This window comes from Chrysochloris asiatica, unplaced genomic scaffold, assembly GCF_000296735.1.
Source record: "Chrysochloris asiatica unplaced genomic scaffold, ChrAsi1.0 scaffold00014, whole genome shotgun sequence".
Classification (NCBI taxonomy): Eukaryota; Metazoa; Chordata; class Mammalia; order Afrosoricida; family Chrysochloridae; genus Chrysochloris; species Chrysochloris asiatica.
The window spans coordinates 21562958-21569651 of NW_006408532.1; positions in this window are offsets into that span (position 1 = coordinate 21562958).

The following is a 6694-nucleotide window of genomic DNA, read 5'->3' on the forward strand; positions in this document are numbered from 1 at the left end:
GTAATTAAAAAACAGCTGTAACAATATGGCAATAGGGAATTGTCGGAAGTTCAAGCCGTATTCAGAAAAGAACGTGGAACTAGGGATTCTATTGCTGATGTCAGATGGGTGAAAGCAGAGAATACTAAGAAGATGCTCACTTCTGCTTTATTAACTATGCAAACGCCTTCAACTGTGTGGACCATGACAAACTGAGGATAACACTGAAGAATGGGTATTCTAGAACACTTAATTGTGGAACAAGTACATAGACCAAGAGTCAGTTATTCGAATAGAACAAGGTGATACTGAATAGTTTAAAACCAGGAAAGGTGTGCATCAAGGTAGTAGTATCCTTTTACCATCTTAATTCAATCTGTGTGCTAAACAGAAAATCTAAGAAACTGAAGAGTGTGAAGAAGAAGAGTGTGGCCTCAGGATTGGAGGAAGACTCATTAACAATCTGTGGCATGCAGATGATACAATCTTGCTTGCTGGAAGTGAAGAGGATTTAAAATACTGATGAAGATCAAAGACTATAGCTTTCAGTATGGATTGTACCTCAGTGTAAATGAAACAAAAATCCTCCTGACTGGACCAACAAGTAGCATCATGATAAATGAGAGAAGAATGAAGTTGTCAAAGATTTCAATTTGCTTGGATCCACAATCAACACTCATGGGAGTAGCAGTCAAGAAATCAAATGATGTATTGCATTACGCAAATCTGCTGCAAAAGAGCTCATTAAAGTGCTAAAGGACTAAGGTGTACCTGGCCCAAGACACAGTATTTTCAGTTGCCTCATAGGCATGTGAAAGTTGGAAAATGAACAAAGAAGACCTTAGAAGAATTAATGCATTTGAATTATGGTGCTGGAGAACAATATTGAAAGTACCATGGACTACCAGAAGAACCAACAAATCTGTGTTGGAAGACAGCTAGTATGCTCCTTAGAAGCCAGGATGGTGAGACTTTTTCTCTTATACTTTGGACATGTTATTGTTGTTGTTGTTGTTAAGTGCCTTTGAGTCGGTTCCGACCCATAGCAACCCTGTACAGGGTTTCTGAGGGTGTAAATCCTTACGGGAGTAGAAAGCCTCATCTTTCTCCCGCGGAGCAGCTGGTAGTTTTGAACTGCTGACCTTATGGTTCGCAGCCCGATTCGTAACCACTACTCTACCAGAGCTAGGCGAGATCAATTCCTGGAGGAGAACATTATGCTTGGCAAAGTGGTGGGTCAGTGAAAAGGGGATGGCCCCACTGAGATGAAGTGACACAATGGGCTCAACCATGAGAACAGTTGTGAGGATGGCACAGGACTGGGCAGTATTTTGTTCTGTTGTGCACAGGGGAACTATGTGTGGAACCAGGTCGACTGCATGTACTGACAACAACAATAGGATGGCTAAGATAAAAAACAAAACAAAACAGAGAATAACAAAAATTGGCATGGATATGGGGAAACTGGAATCCTTGTCCATTGCTGGTGGACTGCAAAATGGCATAGTTATTGGAGAAAAGAGTGTGACAATTCCTCTTAAGATGCTAAAAATATAATTACTATATTATCCAGCAATTCCACTCCTAGATATATATCCCCAAAGTGTTGAAAGCAGACACAGAGACTTGTACACCAATGTTCAGTGCAGCACTACTCAAGATAGCCAAAAGGCAGAAATGACCTAAGTACCCATCAACAGAGAAATCGATAAACAACATGTGGTACATATATATAGTGGAATAATACTCAGCTTGTGGAGTCCTGGTGTGGCGCTGTGGGTTAATGCACCAGACTGCAAAGCTGTTTAAACTGCAAGGTTGGCGGTTCAAGCTCACCAGCTGCTCTTCGGAAACCTTAAGCAGGGTTGCTATGGGTCGGAACTGACTCAACGGCACTTAACAAAAACAACTCAGCTTGTAGAAGAAATGAAGTCTTGTTACCAACCCCAAAATCCACTATCTTCGAGTAGATTCTGACTGATAGCTACACCATAGAAGGGATAAGAGATGCCCATTAGGGGTTTCAAGACTCTAAATCTTTACAAAAGCAGATTGCCACGTGGTTCTCTCATGGAGTTATTGGTAGGTTTAAACAGATGACCTTCCACACAGCAACTGAGTGCTTTAACCACTGCCTCACAAGGCTTTCTTGAAGTCTTGATACATATTACAATATGCATGGAACTGGAAGACAATATGCTGAGCAAATTAAGTTAATTACAAAAGGACAAATATTATATGACCTCACTTATATAAAAGACAGGAAAAGACAAGTGTAATAAGTCCAATGTTTACTGTTTACCTGAGGCAGGAAAGAGGAGGGAATTGGGGGAGGTTAATAGTGATGGAAATATTGCAGTGATTAAGGGTAAGGCTACACAGCTGATTATTCTAATTGCTGTTAATAAATTATACATCTGTAAAAAGTTGAATTGGCAAAAGTTGTGTGATAGATATTTACAACAACCACAACAAAAACATGTAGCGGCTGTAGCTGTTTATGTACAACTGAAAACCTCATGGAATTTGGTTTCTTGGTTTGGTGGTCTAAAATCACGGTTTCATGGCGCATCTCTGTTAACTGGTCCAATAATGTGTTTAGTGTTTCTGTTCTAATGACTAGTTAGTTCAGTGAGTGTTGCCTGGAGTTTACAGAGCCTGCCAAAGGCCATCCAGGAGGGCACAACAACTGGTCTCTCCTGCCTGGAGCAACAGAGGAAGGAGGAGGGTCAGTCACAGGAGGAGGATAAGGAAGGTGTGGTTAATTGCCTTGATGAATCAGGGCTTGGAATGGTTCATTCCAGCTTGACTCCCTGTTGATAATTTGTATTTACACCCCAGATATTGGAATCCTGGTGTGGCACCATAGGATAAGCACTAGACCTGGAGATCGGTCTAAACTGATACAAACTCACCAGACTCTCCTCAGAAACCCTATACAAGGTCCCTATGAGTCAGAACTGACTGGATGGCACTTAACAACAACAACCCCAGATATACTGAACTTTTGTTGCTGTGAAGTGTCACTGAGTCAGTTCCGATTCAGAGAGACCCTGTATGAGGTTTCCCAGGAGGGACTGGTGGATTTGAATTTGTGGTTAGCATTCCAATGCTTATCCTACAGTGCCACACCAGGACTCCACACTGGACTAGAATCTCCTTTTTATCAGATCCCCAGATGATTCTTATACATAAAAATCACCCTAGAATTGTGTGAAAATGTAGATTCTGATTCAACATATGCAAATTCTAGGCTGGGTGTCCAAGGAATGAACTGGTATGAAGTTCTGTCATGAACAACTTCCTCCTTTGCCATGGGACCTGAAGAATTGGATCTTTGTTGTCCGGGTATCATTACTGAACACTTACATCAAAGGTTCTACAGAAGAGTAATGATCAAAAGGGTGAAAATGCAGAAAAGAATGTCAAATTCTCATGGAATCCAGATTTCCTAGATCCATAAAGGTTGGACAAACTGAAACTATTGCCCCAAGATAATCTTAAAACCTTTAAACCAAAAATATTCCCTGAAGCCTTCTTAAAGCCAAAAGAGCTTTGCTTAACTAATAAAAAATGCCTGTTTATGTATTTTGTTCTTTTAAGGACTATCTATATGGGATCAAATAGACAACAGCAACCAGAAAGATAGATAGGGACTTTAAGGGACAGTGAATGTATGCTAATGGGGGAGGAACAGCTCAGAAAAACAGAGAACGATTACACAACTGGAAGAATGTGATCAATGTCACTAAATGGTACACGTAGAAATGGTAAAACTAAAAGAAGGTGTTAGGTCCCAAATGTAAGCAGTAGCTGACTTTACCAACTTGATCTCACACTTGTATCAACTATAAACTAAATAATTTGGTATCTCTTGAGAGAAAACCGCTTGAACTTTGCAGCCTCATTAATCCAGGGCAGACTTTCACCTTTCACTAGGAATATATGCCACCTTCAATTTTGCAAAATATTTATGTCATTTCGTTTTCCAAGGTGTGTAAAGCTTCCCGTAATAGCAAAGTACAGTAGTAGCATGGGATATTCAAGAGCAAACTTAAATAATTTTTTTTACATTAAAAAAAAAAAAAACCTCTACATAAAATATGCCGCGGCTCTGTAGAAGCAGCTCTGAACTTTGAACCACAAGGTCGTAATTCAAACCCACTCTCTACTTCTCGGAAACCCTATACAGGGTCGCTATGAGTCAGAACCACCTTGAAGGCACTTAACAACAACAAAAATAGGCCAGTGAGTCCTTTTTTCATAATTATTAGCTGCCATCAAGTGTGCTCCCGACCTATGGTGACCCAGTGCACAAGAGAACCATTTACCTGGTCCTGCACAGTCCCCATGATTGGATAAGGATGGGGCCACTGTGATTACTAGGCTTTTCACTGGTGAAGCTTCATAAGAGCATCACAAGACCTTTTTCCTTAGCCACATTAGTCTGGAAATTTGCTCAAAGCCTGTTAAACACCACTGTGGTTGTTGTTTAAGTACCATCAAGTAGGTTCTAACCCAGCGATACTGTATAGGGTTCCGAGGGGCAACTGGTGAGCTTGAACCGCCAACCTTGTAGACTAAACGGACTTTGCAGTTCAGCGCATTCACCCACAGTTCAGCACCGGAACTCTATTAAACGCCATAGCAAAACACAAGTTCCTAGTGACAGATAAGTACCTCCATATGAGGCGTATTAGCCAGAAATCCAGCAAGGGTCTTCCACATGGTAGGCAACATTTTACCAGTGAACCACCAGTGCCCCCTATTCATCAAGGGTATGTGCTTATACTATTTAAAACATTTTGGATTCTAAATTACAGAACAGTCAGGCATGGCATTTCCAGAATCACCAGACTATAAAGATGACAGAAACTTTCTAATATAAATGGTCTTAAGAAAGAAGATAATTTGGGAACAAATGTTATAATTCTCATATGCCTGGAAAGAGCTATTTTTAACAAGCCTGAAATAGTTTCACATTTCTTTACACATTTATTTTATTCAACAGATTTTAAAAATTATATTCTTCCATGAGATACGGCAGTGTTTTCCTACTATCCTTTACACTTTGCTCCCTTTCGATAAACATGGAAATCATCCAATGTTGCGTCATGTATCTTTCACTAGTCTGCTGTAGAATAAGCACCGGACCTCAAGGTCGGTTTGAACCCCAAGGTCGACGGTTCAAATCCTCCTCGGAAACCCTATGTAGGATCACTATAAGTCGGAACTGACTCGACAGCACCTAACAATAATTAGAAATTTGGCACTTCCTTTTATGTAGGTTCTGATGTAAACAGTTGTTTATTTTCCATTTTTCTTTCCCCAAATATATATATGCAGATTGCCTTCCTTATATGGTTCTGTCTTTCCTCCAATGAAGATTTAATCTTTTAGGTGAGGGCTCTTCAAACTTTCTGTAAAGCCCTAGATTAGGGCCCTAGTTGATCAACTCCAGTGCTAGAGAAATTAGACTCTGCACCCGCGGAATTAAATCTGACACCATCCTTAAAAACTTCTCTCAACTACGAATGTGGCCTCTTGGCTGTAAACACTCCCATCTAAAGGATTACTATGGGGCCTTAGGACTCCAGGGACTCCTGGTGTGGCTCGGTGCGTTAATGTGCTGGGTTGAAGTCACCAGCCGCTCCTTGGAAACTCTATACAGGGTCTCTATGGGTCGGAACCGACTAGACGGCACTTACAACAACAACAAAAGTAGCCCTGGGAATCATGTTGTGGCTCTGTGAGCTAATGCGCTGGACAGCAAAGCCGGCATGAACTTCAAGGTCGTTGGTTCAAGCTCACCAGGCCCTCCTTTCAAAGCGTATACAGGGTCGCTCTGGGTCGTTAACGACTCGACGGCAGTTAACAACAACAACTTCTGGGTAGTCTTGATGTGGCGCTGTAGGATCACTACTAGAATTCTAACCACAAGATCGAGAGTTCAAACCCACCAGCTGCACCTAGGAAACCCTATACAGGGTAGTTATGATTCGGAACCAACTCCACGGCATTTATCAACAGAACACTAAGCCATCATGAATAAACGTCCTCCTGGGCAGGATATTCATTAGGCCTTTTAGGGTGGTAAAAGTCCCAGAAGGGCTTGCAAGACCCAACGTGGCTCCAGCGCAAAAACACTTCGGAAATATCTCCAAGCTCTAGCAAGTAGGCGCTAAGCGGTTCGGCGTGGCGGGGTCAAATAGATACTTACCAGGTTCCAGTTTGAGTTAAACAGCGGAGGCGATTACCAAGTGCGCGCTTGACACAAACTCACCACTACCCGCAGTTTGCTAACTGAGAGATCCACAACCCTTCTTCCCACGGCTCTCCCAGGTTACTGGGGGGTTGGTGGGGGGGGAGTGGTGCAGGTAGAGTTAGGCACCAGAGATTACATCTTGCTCCCGCGACACGCCTGGCCCGGGTTCAGCCCCCCCATGGGGGCGGAGTTTCGGCAAGCGTTGCCTGGCGCGCGCGATCCCGCATGGGGCCGGCCCTCTCCCGTCAGCGGCGCGCGTGCTCCGGGCCACTCTGGCCTTGCTTCGGGTCCCCTCGTTCGACTTCGCTGGTTCCGCCGCGCTGCGCGCCGCCCGCGCGCCTGCTGCCATTCCGGGAGCCAATTAGCGCTCTGCAAGGCGGCAGCCACTTCCTCGTAGGCAGGGCCGCGAGCTCTAGAAGACTCCGGCGGCCGCGAGGCGGGGCAGGGTAC